Source organism: Ornithorhynchus anatinus, chromosome X1, assembly GCF_004115215.2.
Source record: "Ornithorhynchus anatinus isolate Pmale09 chromosome X1, mOrnAna1.pri.v4, whole genome shotgun sequence".
In the NCBI taxonomy this organism is placed as follows: domain Eukaryota; kingdom Metazoa; phylum Chordata; class Mammalia; order Monotremata; family Ornithorhynchidae; genus Ornithorhynchus; species Ornithorhynchus anatinus.
The window spans coordinates 75347161-75365646 of NC_041749.1; positions in this window are offsets into that span (position 1 = coordinate 75347161).

Here is an 18486-nt window from a genome sequence, read left to right on the forward strand (position 1 = left end):
AATGGAGATTAAGACTGTGAGCCTCATGTGGGACAATCTGATTACCCTGTATCTACCCCAGCACTTAGAACAGTGCTCTGCACATAGTAAGTGCTTAACAAATACCAACATTATTATTATTATTATTATTAATAGGTCAGACACAGTCCATGCCCCACATGGAGGTCACAGACTTGATCTCCATTGTACAGATGAGATAACTGTGGTACAGAGAAGTTAAGTGACTTGCCCAAGATCACACAGCAGACAAGTGGTGGATCTGGGAATATTACCCATATCCTTCTGACTCCCAGGCCCTTCCTCTTTCCACTAGGCCACGTTGATTCTCAGTACTGGCAAATGAGGTCTTGAAGTTAATGGAGGGGAGGAAAAAGAAGGTTTTGAAGCGGTATGATTGCAATATTATATGAACCCTCTTTCCACCAGCCTTTGCAGAGGATCCCCTCTAACCATTACCTCGGAGAGGATGGGAATTGTCTTGGGTTCAAGGGTGGATGTGAGGACAGCAGAGTTTCCAAGACCCCATACAGTGACCAGACTCTACTGTGCTGATCCCTGGTCTCATCACTTTCAGCAACAATAGTTTTTATTGAGCACCACCTTGTGTGTCGCATGCCATGGTAGACTCTTGGGAAACATATGAATGAATTAAAAGAGGAGACCCTTGCTTTCAAGGGGCTTACAGGCTAATGGAGAAGAAAAATAAACATAAATTGCTCAACATTCAATAGGTAAAAACCAGATGCAAATGAGGAACATGAGGGAGTAAATGAATAAATAAATAATCCTCCCAGGGTCCCTGCCTCAACCCATTCATTCCTATTCTGGGAGTCAGAGGAGCAGGGAGTGAGGATGAGGGTCTTGGAAGCCAAGGAATGTGGGCGGGGGGGGGGGGGGGTCGCTAGTTGAGGGGGCCAGATCCCTCAACCCCTGTTTGTGCTAAGCCTGATACTTGGTTCTTTACTTCCTCTCCTGTTCTGGGAGTGAGGTCCAGGAAGCTCTGGGATAGAGGCACTGGCTGAGGCTGGGTGTAATCGGGGGCAGGGAGGATAGGTTTTAGTCAGTTACCTCCTCTACCTTTCCCAGCCTCCTATTCCTGTTCCTCTGACTCAGAATGTCAGACTGTACTCTGATATTCAGTCCTTCTTGGTTTCACCCAACCAGTACTGGGTTTTTAATCAAGGTTCCTATCACCAAGATTCATGCCTCTCCCCTCTTCTGGTCATTCAGTCCCAATTATCTCTCCAGGTGGGGCACTGTAGTGTTCTGTAGAAGCTTCTTTGGGAATGGTGAGTCCTTTGGGGTCCAAGTGGACCCCAAAGGACTCACCAGTTCCTCTGCAGCCCAATCCTTCATGCCACCAGCGCTCAGAGAGGGACCACTCCACTGCTCAGAGTCGCCTCCCTTCTCCCACCTGACACCATGAGAGAAGCAGCGTGGCTTAGTGGTAAGAGCCCGGGTTTGGGAGTCAGAGGTCATGGGTACTAATCCCGGTTGCCTCACATGTCAGCTGTGTGACTTTGGGCAAGTCACTTCACTGTGCCTCAGTTCCCTCACCTGTAAAATGGGGATTAAGACTCTGAGCCCCATATGGGACAACCTGATTACCTTGTATCTACCACAGTGCTTAGAACAGTGCTTAGCACATAATAAATGCTTAACAAATACCAACATTATTATTATTATTATTATGAGAGTAAAATCTTTCTCCCTGAAGGAGCAAAGGGTGGATGGAAGTCCCCAACACAACGTTCACAATTCTGGAACTGTTGTGGCCGCTTGGACCAAGCCAACTGGGATTGGAGCAGTGAGGAGATGAGGAGTCTCCCTCCTAATTAATAATAAGCCATCATTTTTACAATGGTTGATTTGCTTAGTCTCTTTCTTTTTTTCCTCTCTCTTTCACTGAATATTTGTCCTGACTCCATTTTGCATTGTGAGACCCCAGGAATGCACCTGTCTAAAAGGAACATATGTGTGGAATTTTTGCCTACTACTTCCATTTTTTGCATGGCTGTCTTAAATCGTTCCTTGTGGGCAGGGAATGTGTCTGTTTATTGTTATATTATATTCTCCCAAGTGCTTAGTACAGTGCTCTGCACATGGTAAGAGCTCAATTAATAGGATTGAATGAACAATCGAATGAAATCAGTGGAGATTTGAATGCTGTCAATGTTGGTGGATTGCCTGGTGTATTTTTTATTTCCTCTTCCTGCTGCTAGAGAATTCTAGAAGTTATTGCAGAAACATAGACTCACAGGGTAGTAGTGAAGAAGGAGGGAAGTGTACAGGAGAAAAAGGTCTTTTCCTAAAATTTTCAGCCTGACTTGATCCTCTCAATCTCAAGCACCTTCCCCTTGGGAAAATCCCACATTTAATGAGAGTTCCTTGTTTAACATTAAGAAGCACCCCTTAGAATAGCTTCAGAAGGAAGGGAGCTTTTCAATTGTTATATAAAGGGATTTGCTCGCCCCGCCCTCCACACACACACACACACACACACACACACACACACACACAAAACTAAATGGAAGAGAGAAGAAAACTGAATCCAGGACAGCTGTCTGGCTCCTTACAGCTAGATCAAACAATGAGGGAGGGAAATAGCTTATTGTGTGATTGTGGGAGTCACAATAGGCCTAAATTACAATAGGAGTTACAATAGTGCTCTTTCAGGAGGTGGATGGCAAGGGGGGGGTGGGGGGGGGAGAGAAAGAGAAAACCAAACTTGGAATTCTGATTGGAAGCACACTCCTCTCCTGAAGCAATTTATTCTCCTCAATTGTATCAACTGGGAAAATATGTTAATGGTCTCAATCAATCAAAAATATTTATCGAATGCCTACTGAATACAAACCATCATATTAAGTGCTTGGTAGAACACAATATAGTTAGAACACACAATCCCTGGCCTAGAATCTAATTATTAATACTACTAATAATAATAATCTTTATGTACTTACTGCGTGCTAAGCACTGTATTAAGCACTGCGGTAGATCATCAGGTTGGCACAGTTCCTGTCCCTCATGAGGCTCACAGTCTAATTAGGAGGGAGAACAAGTATTGAATTCCCATTTTACAGATGAGGAAACTGAGGCACAGAGAAGTTAGTGATTTGCCCCAAGGTCACACTTCAGGTAAGTGGCAGAACCAGGTTTAGAATGCAGATCCTCTAACTCCAAGGCTCCTGCTCTTTCCACTAGGCCATGCTGCTTAGTTAAGACAAAGGGTTTACAATCTTTGTTAGACTATGTACCACTGTGTTCTCAAAATTTTGCTGGAAGTGTCCCCTTTACTTCCACCCAGTCCTATACCTTCCCTTCTCCTTACACATACGCGAAGCGATATTCAGCAGAGCCGGAAGCATTATGGTCTAGTGGATATAGCATGAACCTGGGAGTAAGAAGGCCCTGGGTTCTAATCCCAGGTCCTCCACTTGTCTGCTCTGTGACCTTGGGCAAGTCACTTAGCTTTTCTGGGCCTCAGTTACCTCATCTGTAAAATGAGAATTAAAACTGTGAGCCCCATGTGGGACAGGGACTGTGTCCAACCTGATTAGCTTGTATCTACCCTAGTTCTTAGAACAGGTCCTGGCACATAGTAAGTGCTTAACAAATACCATAAAAAAAAGTTAGAGGAGCCCAGGGAGCAGGCGGAAGGGGGGCATGACAAAGGCAGCGAGAGCAGGTGAGAAGATAAATCTTTCTTCCTCTTACTGCCACCAGCTTCCCAGAATTTGTGCTGCTGAGACTAAAGGACTATGCCTTGTGGTGCCTTCTGCAAATACGCAGACTCTGGGGAGGTTGTAGTGGTGGCAACAGTAATAACGGTTTCTCCTTCTGCTTCTCCACTACTTGGAATTCTTCCCCAACAGGGAACCCAGCAAGAAGCTATTTAACAGGGGAAGGGGTAGTTGTTGCTGCCTAAATATTATTATTGTTATTATTATATTTGTTAAGTGCTTACTATGTGCAAAACACTGGACTAATGCTGGGGAAGATACAAGATAATCAGGTCAGACAGAGTCCCCTTTCACATGGGGCTAGTAGTTCAAGTATCTTTTCAGATATTTTGAAATAAGCCCAGAGGTTCTTGGATCCTTGTTGAAAACCGTTGATCAAAGGCATGAGGACATGGAGGGGGGCCTAGTGGGAATTCTGAAGAAACTCCTGGGCCTCTTTTGCAGGGAGAAAGCAGCAGGGTCATTCACACAATCCAGTTCATTAGGTTGTTTTTAGCTGGATTTACTTTTTACAAAGTCACTCTACCTATTGTACTCAATGATGACTCCTCAAATGGGTGAGGGTGTCAGCTGCTGTTAACAACTCAAAGATATTTTGTTCTGTGATCACAAACCACACCCTTTCATCTCACACACATCTGACACTGAATGTTGCTGGGTACAGGGGTTTTGGGTGAGAAAGTGTGGGTGGTTCAGCACAAACCATCACCAGTACTGCAATAACAATTGAAACTTTGGCATATGTTCCTGTTGGCATCAAAATCTTTCCACTCTGAACCACTGGGATTTGAGCGATACTCACCCCAAATGACAAGGGGCCAGAAAAGACCCACTACTGTATTTTTACAAAGTGTTCAAGTATGCAAGAAGTCTTTCTTCAAGACATTCACCTCACCATCAGCAGTGTCATCCTCAAGCCAAATTTGGTTGCAGAATTCTGGATCAATTAACAATAACTGTGGTATCTGTTAAGCACTTAAGCACCGTACTAGGAGCTGGGGTAGACACAAGATAATCAAGTCGGACACAGTCCCTGTCAAAGTAACCTAGTATAAAGATTTGTACGTAAGTGCTGTGGGGGTGAGGGATGGAGTGAATACACAAGTGCTCAAGATGTATGAACTCAAGAACATAGATGATGCAGAACGGAAGGAAAATAGAGCAGGAAGATGAGAGATTTGTCAGGGAAGGCTTCTTCTTCTGCTGTGTGATCTTGGGCAAGTCACTTAACCTCTCTGTACCACAGTTATCTGTACAATGGAGATCAAGTCTGTGACCTCCATGTGGGGCATGGACTGTGTCTGACCTATTAATAATAATAATAATGTTGGTATTTGTTAAGCACTTACTATGTGCAGAGCACTGTTCTAAGCACTGGGGTAGATACAGGTAATCAGATTGGACACAGTCCCTTTCCCACATGGGGCTTAATCTGCATGTTACATATGAGGTAACTGAGGCACAGAGAAGTTAAGGCACACAGGAGACAAGTGGCAGAGTCAGAATTAGAACCCAGGTCCTTCTGACTCCCAGGCCTGTGCTATCCAACTAGGCCATGCTATTTCTATTTGAGAAAGGAAACCTAACTACACAAGCAAGAGGGGTGTTCTTCTCTGATACTATTTACCAGGAAACTCAAGACACTGAGGGTGATTGAACAGTTGATGCCTTTAAGACTGCTTTGATGAAATTGACTCAGACTGCAGCAAAACAACTAAGGCATCATCAACAACCCCATGCAGCCCCTCAGAATCCCTACCAATGAGACTTACCACATCTATGCCATGACCTGAAAATCAAATATGATAAGTGAGGGGATGCCAAAGCGGGGAAGATTCAAGGTTCTGCAGTCTGCCACCAAACCATCAGGCTCCTTGAGGGAGGGGATCATGTCTACTAACTCTACTGTGCACTATATTAAGTATTGTACCCAAAATACTATTGAATGAATACTTAGAACAACATTCTGCACACAGTAAGAGCTCAGTAAATACTGCTGATTGACTCTCCACCCTTGTAAAGAAATTCTAGGGCCCTATATGGGCTATTTCCTCTGAAGCATGAGGATGGCTCTATGTTCAGTGCAAACAAGGTAGGGAAATCGTGCAGAGATAGCAATAACATTTTAATATTCATCTGAACACACCTTCTACTATTTAAGAGGAGCCCTTGCTAAGCAGAGATAACCTAACACATGAAGACATAGCACACGTCCCAACTATAAAGGAAATCGCCACAGCAGTTATGAAAAATGACAGAACACTTGACCTGCTTGCATATTCACTGAGATCTACAAACATGGAAGGGCTAAACTTTATGGGAAGCAGCATGGGAAGCAGCGTGGCATAGTGGAAGAGCATGATTCTGGGAGTCAGAAGGTTGTGGGTTCTAGTCCTGGCTCTGCCAGTTGTCTGCTGTGTGACCTTGGGCAAGTTACTTCATTTCTCTGAGCCTCAGTTACCTCATCTACAAAATGGGAATTAGCTCCCTCTTCTCCCTTGAGGTGATTCATCTCCCCCGCCCCGGGCCCGGGCGACGATGTCCTTGTTCTCACCGTGTTACCTTACCTTAGCCGCCGCCTACGGCCACAACCCACCCCGGACAACCTCAGGGCCCCCCCCCCCCCCCCCCCACTGCCACAGGGACATTTGGTCATGAGCTCTGGGACTCTCTCGGCCGCTAGCCGCTTGACTTTGAGTCTGATCGGGTAGGGTCGGGTCGTCCCCCGACCCTGGTCATCGCCCGCTTATTAACACTATTGTATTGTGTCTTACTGTACCATATTGCTATATTAGCGATTTCGCTTGTTACTGTTTATCGTTGTCAGTGCTGCCACCCACCGCTCTGGCCTCACCATGTCCCTCCTCCCCCCCTCCTCCCTCCCGCCCCTTCCTATCCTCCCCTTCCCCTTCCCCTCTCTCGCTCAGCTCTTTCTCGCTCTCTCCTCTGTCTCCTCCCCCCCTCCCCTCCCCTGCCCTAGAACCCCACTTTACCAGCACTACCCCTCTTCCCCCTCCCCCTACTCTCCCCCCTACCAAACCCCCTCCTCACCCCCTCCCCCCTTGCCTCTTCCCCACCCACGCCCCATCCCAGTCCTCCTGTCCCACCGCTACCCCTCATCCCCCTCTCCCCATCCAGGGCCCCGCCACCTCCTTCCCATCCAAACCCTCCCCTCCCCCCGCCCTTTTCCCCCTCCCCCCCTTGCACCCACAGCTACTTTCAAGTGTGGCCTCTGGAACCCCCGCTCTATTACAGGTAAGCTACCTTTCGTCCATGACCTTTTCCTCTCCCGCTTTCTCCTCCTCCTCGCCCTTTCAGAAACGTGGCTCATTCCCGAAGACACGGTCTCCGCCGCTGCTCTCTCCAGCGGAGGCCTCTCCTTCTCCCACTCCCCCAGACTCACCGGTAAGAGAGGAGGCATCGGCTTCCTCCTCTCACCCCGTTGCCGCTTCCGCACTATCCCTCCTCCCCCCTCCCTCTCCTTCCCCTCCTTCGAAGCCCATATCATTCGCCTCTACCACCCCCTCCAGATACTTGTCGCTGTCATCTACCACCCTCCCGGTCCCACCACCATACCGCGCCCACTCACCGACTCAGTCACACCCTCGATCTCGTCATCTCCTACCGCTGCACTATCTCCTCCCTCACCAACTCTGAAATCCCTCTCTCTGACCATAACCTTCTCACCTGCCTCATCTCTCACATTCCCTCCCCCTGCAAATCTTCGCTACTGCCCCACAGAGACCTCCGCTCTCTTGATCCCATCCATCTTTCCAAAAGCATCTCTCCTCACCTTGCTGCCCTGTCCTCACTTCCCACTCTCGATGATCAGGTCTCCGCTCTCAACTCCACCCTCTCTACTCATCTCAACTCTCTCGCCCCCCTTTCCCTCCGCCGCTCTCGCTCCACTAACCCACAGCCCTGTATCACCTCCTCCGTCCGCCTCCTACGCTCCTATGCTCGAGCTGCTGAGCGCTGCTGGCGAAAGTCCAAGCACCAAGCCGACCTCACACACTTCAAATTTATCCTTTCCTGCCTTAACTCTGCCCTCTCCTCTGCCAGGCAAAACTTCTTCTCCTCCCTCATCGACACCCATGCCCGTCACCCCCGCCAATTGTTCCGGACCTTTAACTCTCTCCTTAGGCCCCCTGTTCCTCCCCCTCCCCCATCTCTCACCCCCAATAATCTGGCCACCTATTTCCTCACAAAAATCAACACAATCAGGTCTGAGCTCCCCAAAGTCACCCCTCCGCCTCTCCCCTTCCCCCCACCAACCCTCTCCCCTACTTTCCCATCCTTCCCTGCAGTATCCTCAAAGGAGATCTCCTCCCTCCTCGCAAGTGCCACCCCCTCCACCTGCGCCTTGGACCCCATTCCCTCTCACCTTATTAAAACCATCGCCTCTGCCCTCCTCCCTTCCTTAACATCTATTTTTAACCACTCAGTCTCCAATGGCTCCTTCCCCTCTGCCTTCAAACATGCCCACGTCTCCTCCATCCTAAAAAAACCCGCTCTTGACCCCACTTCCCCCTCCAGTTATCGCCCTATCTCCCTACTACCCTTCCTTTCCAAAATCCTAGAACGAGTCGTCTACAATCGATGCTTAGAATTCCTTAACTCCCATTCTCTCCTGGACCCCCTCCAATCTGGCTTCCGTCCCCTCCACTCTACCGAGACTGCTCTCTCTAAGGTCACCCATGACCTCCTTCTTGCCAAATCCAATGGCTCCTACTCCATTCTAATCCTCCTTGACCTCTCTGCTGCCTTTGACACTGTCAACCATCCCCTCCTCCTCCATACCTTATCTCACCTTGGCTTCACGGACTCCGTCCTCTCCTGGTTCTCCTCTTACCTCTCTGGCCGGTCATTCTCGATCTCCTTCGCTGGCGCCTCCTCCCCCTCCCATCCTTTAACTGTTGGAGTTCCTCAAGGGTCAGTTCTTGGCCCTCTTCTGTTCTCCATTTACACTCACTCCCTCGGTGAACTCATTCGCTCTCACGGCTTTGACTACCATCTCTACGCAGATGACACGCAGATCTACATCTCCGCCCCTGTCCTCTCCCCCCCCCTTCAGGCTCGCATCTCCTCCTGCCTCCGGGATGTCTCCACCTGGATGTCGGCCCGCCACCTAAAACTCAACATGAGCAAGACTGAGCTCCTCATCTTCCCTCCCAAACCCAGTCCTCTCCCAGACTTCCCTATTACCATGGATGGCACGACCATCCTTCCCGTCTCTCAGGCCCGCAATCTTGGTGTCATCCTTGACTCGTCTCTCTCGTTCACCCCACACATCCTATCCGTTACCGAGACCTGCCGGTTTCACCTTTACAATATCGCCAAGATCCGCCCTTTCCTCTCCACCCAAACGGCTACCTTACTATTACGGGCTCTCGTTATATCCCAGCTAGACTACTGTGTCAGCCTTCTCTCTGATCTCCCTTCCTCCTCTCTCGCCCCGCTCCAGTCTATTCTTCACTCCGCTGCCCGGCTCATCTTCCTGCAGAAACGATCTGGGCATGTCACTCCCCTTCTTAAACAACTCCAGTGGTTGCCTATCAACCTCCGCCCCAAACAAAAACTCCTCACTCTAGGCTTCAAGGCTCTCCATCACCTTGCCCCTTCCTACCTCTCCTCCCTTCTCTCTTTCTACTGCCCACCCTGCACGCTCCGCTCCTCCGCCTCCCACCTCCTCACTGTCCCTCGGTCTCGCCTATCCCGCTGTCGACCCCTGGGCCACGTCCTCCCGCGGTCCCGGAACGCCCTCCCTCCTCACCTCCGCCAAACTGATTCTCTTCCCCTCTTCAAAACCCTACTTAAAACTCACCTCCTCCAAGAGGCCTTCCCAGACTGAGCTCCTCTTCTCCCTCCACTCCCTCTACCACCCCCCTTTCACCTCTCCGCAGCTTAACCCTCTTTTCCCCCCATTTCCCTCTGCTCCTCCCCCTCTCCCTTCCCATCCCCCTCAGCACTGTACTCGTCTGCTCAACTGTATATATTTTCATTACCTTATTTATTTTGTTAATGAAATGTACATCGCCTTGATTCTATTTAGTTGCCATTGTTTTTTACGAGATGTTCTTCCCCTTGACTCTATTTATCGCCATTGTTCTTGTCTGTCCGTCTCCCCCGATTAGACTGTAAGCCCGTCAAACGGCAGGGACTGTCTCTATCTGTTGCCGACTTGTTCATTCCAAGCGCTTAGTACAGTGCTCTGCACATAGTAAGTGCTCAATAAATACTATTGAATGAATGAATGAATGAATGTAGGACAGGGACTGCGTCCAACCCAATTTGCTTGTGATCCACCCAGCGCTTAGTACAGTGCCTGGCACACAGTAAGCACTTAAATACCAGAATTATGATTATTATTAAACTGCCTAAACACATATGGTACATGTATAGAACTCATGGACATATGGAACACTGAGACATCCCAGGTTTTTAAAAATGCCCCAATCTGATTTTTTACCTTTCTTCTTGAAGTGGCATCATCACTATCTTTAAGGAGAAAGAAGAAAAGTCTGAGTGTGGTGCCTATCATGGCATCTCACTACTCTCCATTGCCTGCGGGTTCTTACCTTAAGTCCTTTTGGACTGGCTAATGAAGAAAATTATCTGCACACACTCTCCAAGTTATAGTGTAGCTTTAGTTGATATGACTTTCACAGCACACTGGACACAAGGATAAATGCAGGAAGCAGCACTAAGACCTGTACATGGTTTTCAAGATCTGCCTACAGTTTTCTTGGTTCTTGTAAAAATATTTGTTGTCATCACTGAGACTCAACTCTGGAAAGAATTAAGTACGTTTTGGCTTCCCTGAGAAGTTCATCAAACTCCTGAGGATTGCTTCACTTTGGCATGGCCAGATGTGTCAGAGTTGAGGGTGTCCTAGCTGACTCATTCCCCACTGCCAGTGGAATAAAGCAGGGTCAGGTCCTGTTCAATTAGTGCCTTATTGAAGAACACAAGGGTCCTGGTGCTGGTGTTGGAATATGTTTCTGACCCTTTGGGAAACTTTCTCAACTCAACAGACCACAATCATTGCTTTCATTTTGGCAGCTCAGGGTAAGCCACCATTCCAAGGCCCAGGTTGTGGGTGTTGGTAAAGAGCAAAATGATCTCTTTAAATAACTGCACCCCATTGCAATTCCTCTTTGTCTTTCCTGCCCCCGTCCCCATCGCTCAAAACCGTCTGTTCCGTCCTCTGGTTCTCCCTGGAACCTTGCTCTGAGTTAGATGAGTGTAAACATACTGCAGAAGCAGTGTGGCTTAGTGAATAGAGCATGGGCCTGCAAGTCAGAAAGACCTAGGCTCTAATCCCAGATCTGTCACATGTCTGTTGTGTGACCTTGGATGAGTCACTTAATTTCTCTGGGCCTCAGTTATCTCACCTGGGAAATGGGGTTTAAGAATGTGAGCTCCATATGGAACAGAGACTTTGACCAACCTGATTAACTTATACCTACCTCAATGCCTAGAACAGTGCTGAGCAGATAGTAAGCACTTAAGTGTTATTATTGCTATCTAGGGCTGTTTAACTCACTGCTTCAGAGCCCTAGGCTTTAGTGGTTGCCACATAAGGAGCTGCCACATCTGGGCCCTGCTTTGCCCAAAATCTCTAGCCTCAAGTATCATTGAAAGTATCTGAGACAATAGTTCAGAAATGGTTGTATGTAGGTGACTGCATCTTCTAGGTCATTCAGTTGTTCATATTTATTGAATGCTTACTGTGTGCAGATCACTGTACTAAGCGCTTGGAAGAGTAAAGTATAACAAAAAACAGACCCAACCCCTGACCACAAGGAGCTTACAGTCTAGAAGGCTAGCAGATGATTCTAAACCACTTGGCAAGTCAGACCATTGTTACTGCCTGACAGAATGCAGCAAACTACGAGCAGGGCAGTTTCCCTGGAAGAGAGAAGGAGAAGAAGAAGGGAAAGAAATAGACAGTCGATGCATATTGTTGATACTGATGTTGATAGTTTGTATGTTGGTCTCTCTTCTCCTCTATTACATTTCAAGTATAGATTGAGTCTGTTAATATACACCCAAATCCCCAGCACAGGCCAATGATCTTGGCAATCCTCAATAAATAGTTGATGCTGATGATGACAAACCAGAAATTAAACAGTACATGCCCCAACTCTGAAATAGCCTTGCCACTCCACCATGCAGTGTGATTAATTCAGTTATCAAAAGGTTTCAGATCAGATGCCATGCTGGCTGACATACCCTTCCCCTTTAGAACTATTTCTGCCACACAGCTGCTGCCACTAACTCAAAAGGCCCCTTCCTCGGAAGAGGCCCCCTTCGCAAAAAGGGCATGGACTGGGGTTTGTTTCTGTCTTACCCTCTTTACCCCTCCCAATACCCTACACCTGGTCAGAACTCTGTCTTCTTAACAACTTAGAAAGAAACTCTAGTACAACTGCAGTTCAACCTCAGAGTGAGGCCAGACACCATGACAAGAGTTACTCCTCTGCCTCTATGATAAGAGTTATTCACAGGAACGGCCTTCTGGCACAATGTTAGTCTGTTTAAAAGCTGACTGAAGCAGCATGTTAACAGGTGTGGCTTTGAGGCTATTCCCTGAGTTCAAGGCTCGATGCTGGGTTGATTCTGGGCCACCTAGGCTGAAATAAGCTTGTGCCCACCCAATATTATAATTATGGTTATTATTATTATTATTATTTATCAGTATTATTGTTGTTATCATTATTGTTTTTATTATCACTAACCATTACTGAGGACTTATGATGCACAAGGCTTTATGCATTATAGAAATTACCACAAGGAGCTTGTAAAATCACATCTCCTCCAAGAGGCCCTTTCCTTAAGGGTCCATCCCAAGGACAAATTTGCCCTCTGAAGGAAAACCCCAATCCAGATGTGGCTGAGACACCTTTACCTTGGTGTGGACAACTACTAACAAATCATTTTCCAAACTCAGAGAGGAAGCATGTTCCCAAACAGGAGGAACTCTAGCCCGTTTACTTGAGTTCCAAACCCGTGTTGTAGGAAAGATCTCAAGGCACGTTCTTCCCCTGGCCAGCTCTCCAGAGAGCTGGAGCCAAGATCCAGCTGCCTAGAAGCCATTGACTGTCACAGCCATTAGCCTCTCTCAGCCATGGGTAATGAGTCAACATGAAGCAGGAAGTCATTTGCAGTTGGGCACAGGGCCAGGTGTCTGCTGATGCCCCCATCACCCCATAGGCATGTCACCTCTTGCTGATGAAACTACTCTAGGCCTGCCCAGACCTTCTGGTGTGGACATTCAGCTTGGCCAGCACATTTCCAAAGGCATCTCGCTTGGGGAATTCCATTCCTGACATGCCTTGCCTCCTGGGAAAGAGTTAAACTGTGAGGATCGCTTTGTATATTAAGTAAGCCCAGTTACATTGGCATTCAGTCAGGCAGGAAGTAATTTGATGAGGAAAGTGCTTTATGGGGTTTTCTGAAACCATAGAGTCCTGTTTCTGGATTGAAAAGATCTCAATTTTCCACTAGCTTTAAGTGACATCTTGTACAGTTTATCCTTCCAGCACAGCAGGAGCCTTTGTGATCTAGGGGAGGTGGGAACTAGGATACTAGGGTTCTGACCCCAGCTCCACCATGACCAGTTGTGTGATCAAAGGTCAGTTAATTCACCTTTTTGTGCCTCAATTTTCCTATCTTTAAAAGGGGACTCATTCTATTTGGAGCCACCTTAGCTCATACAGGGTTAGACTGAGAACAAATGAAATATTATCTAGGCAAAACTTTGATCATGTCCAAAAAAAAAGGATATAGTACAATTATTGCTGTAGATTGGAAAGTGCCCTTTCACTCCAGTTGTCCTGTTTACAGCATTTCTGTTGAGAATGGGGGAGGGAAGGGGACATTCCCAGGTTAGATTAGATATTGGTCTAAGCAACCTTTCCCGCCTCCACTAGTCCTAATAATATACTTGAATTCACTGAAAGATCCCAATGCCAGGGATTTTACATTCCCTGCCTCTCTTCTGGCATTTGGCAGTTTCTATAATATCATTTAATTCTTCTTCTATCTTTGTGGGCTGGGAACATGTCTACCAACTCTGTTATATTGCACTCTCCCAAGCACTTAGCGCTCAATAAATATGATTGATTGATTGATTCCCCTCTGTCGGGGGAACGCTTACACTTATGCAGAGCTGGCCCTCACTACTACAGACTCCACCTGGAAACCTGGGATACTGATTGACTCTAGCATTCCTCAATGAACAAAGCCATTAGCAAACCTGAGATACTGAGTTTATCATTTGGTAAGCATGGAACAGACAGTTCCATTCTGTTCAGATAACCAGATAAAACTACCAAAATTTGAGGGTCTGTCTGATACCCACTTTAGGTTCTTCAGAACTTGTATTTGTCCCTAAAAACTAAGCTTACCAGGATGCAGGGACTTAAAAAAAATAGGATTGACTAAGAGGCAGTCATTGCAGTCGATGGGAAGGTAATGAAAGAGAAGGAAATGTGTTGCTCCATCAGCATGCACTTCCTCCCCCGACCTTGTACGTGGGGGATGTTGGGGACCCATGGAAAGGGATAGAGGAGAGGGAGATGGGAGAGGTGAGGGGGGAAGGAATGAGTGGGAGGGAAGTGTGCCCCAATAATAATAGTCACATTTGCTAATCACTTACTATGTGTCAACACTGGACTAAGCACCAAGGGAGATACAAGGTAATAAGGTTGAACTCATTCCAACCATACTTCCCTCCCTCCCTAGATTGTGAGCCCCCTTATGGTTATGGTCTAAGTAGGAGGGAGAACAGGTACTGAATCCACATTTTATAGATGAAGAAACTGAGGCCAAGAGAAGTTAAGTGACTTGCCCAAGGTCACACAGCAAACAAATTGGGGAGCTGGAATTAGAACCCAGATCCTCAGACTCCCAGGCCTGTGGGTGCCCTGCTGCTTGAGTGATCCTGTGGTTGAAGATGGCAACAACAGAAAGTGAGTACCATGTCTCCTTCTTCCTTCTCTCTTTTCCTTCTCTCTTCTCTTCCCCTTCTGACCCTTGGCTCTCTCTGTTCCCCTCTGGCCCTTCTTGTTTTTAGGACCCACTATTTAAGGTGACTTTAAGTTACATACCCAGGAGAGATAATACAAGTCTCTCTCCAAGAAGAAGACCCACCCTATGATTCAAGACAGTCCTGGAATTGCTCGTTAGTGACCATTCTCATAGCAGCAGTCTTTGTGCAGGTAGAATTGGTCCTGGGCTGATTCTTTGTCAGCAACTCTTCCACAGGTGGCCTTGGGTATGAGCACTACTTCTCTTGTGATCTGTGAACAATATGACCAATATCAAAATTATTTGATAGAGTGTCTAATCATTTGGACAACACAGAGAAGAAGTATGGCATGCCAGCCCTGCCCTTGACAAGCTCACAGTCTAATGGAGATAGCAAGTAGACCAAAGCGATGATAATACGGCTCTTAAAAGAGCATGAGAGTAGGTATAAATAGTAAAGACAAATGGATAAACAGATAAATGCATGAGTTCTGAGATGACAGGGCAGGGAATGACATAACCAGGAAGGTGAAGAGATTGATTGGGAAAATGCCTCCTAGAAGAGGTGGCTTTTAGGAGAGGGCTTTGAAAAAAAATTATGGTATTTGTTAAGTGCCAAGCACTGTTCTAAGCATTAATGTAGATATAAGATAATCAGGTTGGACACAGTCTCTGTCCCACATGGGGCTCATACTCTTAATCATTCATTCAATAGTATTTATTGAGCGCTTACTATGTGCAGAGCACTGTACTAAGCGCTTGGAATGTACAAATCAACAACAGATATAGTCCCTGCCCATTGACAGGCTTACAGTCTAGGAACTGAGGGCCAAAGAAGTGAAGTGACTTCCCCAAGGTCACACAGAAGACATGTGGCAGAGTCAGGATTAGAACCCATGACCTTCTAACTCCCAGGCCTATGTTCTATCCACTAAGCCATCCAGCTTCTTGGTGTTCCTTGAAGGTAAGGAGGAACTAGGCTGGTGAAGTTGCTGGTATTTGGATGTTCCAGATGGGGGAGAAGAGCAGTAACAGGTCAGAGGCAGGAGAATTGAGAACAAGAGCGATGAATTGTAAGGAGGTTTGCTCAGGACTAATGAAGAATAAAAACTGAGGTGTAGCAGGGTGGAAATAAGAAGAAGACGGCTGATGGAGAAAACCCTGAAGCCAGTGTCCCTGGTGTCACACTGGGCCTGGGCTATCTTCTGTCCGGTCTGGATGCTCCTCCCCTTTCCAGAAGTCTAATGCAACAGCAGTCAAGATCTCTTCCTATTTCCTTGATCTTGTGTTTCAGAGTGGCCCCTCCTAGCCTAACCTCTAGTTCATTCAGGTTGATCAATCTATCAATCAATGATATTTATTGAGCACTATGTTCAGACTACTGAACAAAGCACTTGGTAAAGTACAATACAACAGAGTTGGTTGACACATTCCCTGCCCACAAGGAGCTTACAGTCCAGAGGGACAGACATTTAAACAAATTACAGGTACACACAGAAGTGCTGTAGGGCTGAGGGTGGGTGAATAAAGCATATATATCCAAGTGCAAGGGTGACACTGAACGGGGAGGGAGTAGAGGAAATGAGGGCTTAGTCAGGGAAGACCTCTTGGAGGAGATGTGTTTTTAGTAATATTAAGATACAATTACTCACAACACCTCCAACATGTACATCCAACAACCAACTTTAGGATTTATGTAGTTTATTCCTATCCTTATACTTTTATTCATATATATTTGCTTATTTCTATTTGCCTATTTATATGCTTATTTGTACATTCATTATTGATTCAGCTATTCCATCCTGATTCATCTGTACTACTCCATGCTATATTTTTGTTCTTCTTCCTGCTCCCACTATTTGTATATAAATTGTTTGCATCTCTTGTTAAATTGTAAACTCCTTAAAGGCAGGGAACTCTCTCAAGTGGTCAATATAATGCTTAGGACTCTGTAGATGTTCAATAAATACCATTGAGTGATTGATTGGATTGGAGAAGCAGCATGGTTTAGGGGAAAGAGCATGGGTTTGGGAGTTAGAGGTCGTGGGTTCTAATCCCAGCTCTGCCACTTATCAGCAGTTACAAGGCATGTAACTTCTCTGTGTCTCAGTTACCTCATCTGTAAAATGGGGATTAAGACTGTGAGTCCCACGTGGGACAACCTAATTACCATGTATCTACCCCAGGGCTTACAACAGTGATTGGCACAGAGTAAGCACTGAACAAATACCATAATTATTATTATTATTATTAGGCAAAGCAGGTTTATTTTTTTTTCTGAATTGACCTGATCTTGGCTTGGTTAGGCCCCAGAATGGTAACTAAAGCTCCCTGAGCTAAAACCTCCAGTTACAACAGGAGCAATGTGGACTATTCATTCATTCATTCAATAGTATTTATTGAGCACTTACTATGTGCAGAGCTCTGTGCTAAGCGCTTGGAATGTACAATTCGGCAACAGATGGAGACAATCCCTGCCCAATGATGGGCTCTCGGTCTAAACGGGGGAGACAGACAGCAAAGCAAAGCAAAACAGAACAAAACAAAACAAGACAACATCATCAAGATAAATAGAATCCAGAAGTAGTGACCTACTTTAGACTTTAAGCTTGTTGTGGGCAGGGAATGTGCTTGTTTATTGTCATATTGTACTCTCCAAAGTGCTTAGTAGAGTGCTCTGCACAGAGTAAGCACTCAGTAAATACAATTAGCAGACCGATTGACTAGTGGAAAGAGCATGGGCCTCGGATTCAGAGGACCTAGGTTCTAATCCTGGCTCTGCTACTTGTCTGCTTTGTGACCTTGGACAAGTCAATTTATCTGTGCCTCAATTTCCTCATATGTAAAATAAGGATTCAATGTCTGTTCTCCCTTCTACTTAGACCATGACCCTACTTGGAGTAGGGACCGCGTCTGCCCTGATTAGCTTTCATCTACTCCAACTCTTAGAAAGCTTAGTGTTTGATGCATAGTAAGTGCTTAACAAATGCCATGATAGTAATGAAAAATTATAAGAATAATTCAGGTGAAGCCAGGGTTCAACAAGTGTTTAAAAAGCTCTTATTATTAGTTCTCATTTTAATCAAAGTAAATGTATGATGGTGTATTATAGACATAGCTTAATTTATCTCAACATAATGGGATTCTTGCTATAGGTCATATTTGTTCTAGTGGGGATTTATCTCTATTTAGGCAGTAAGAGGCCTCTTCCAAGTACAAACTAAGGGAAAGAGGAATTTAGGGAGCTTCTAGTACCTTTTCTGGAGCAGGGGATTGCCAGGAATAATGTATTACTGCCACCTGCTGTTTTTTCTATAATTTGCTACTCTGCTACCAGTCACCTGAAACAATTTAGGGACGTATGTCCTATCTCCAGGAATCAATCATGTTAGCTTATTCCCATAACCTCCCCCTTGCTTTATATGTTGAAATTCACAGCTTTTCAAGCCCGGGGGCTTTCTTGACGAGGTCAAACATTCATTTCTCTTTAAATGGGTGGGTTGAGTGCCCAGAACCACCCATAGGGATACTGTCCCAACTGTGAAAGGCAGTGTATGGGATACAGATGGTAATATAAATAAATAAATCACGGATATGTACGTAAATGCTGAGGGGTTGAGTGTGGGGTCAAAAAGAGGGGCAAGATGCAAGGGCAACGTAGAAGGGAGTGGGAGAAGAGGAAGTGAGGGCTTAGCCAGGGAGGAGATGT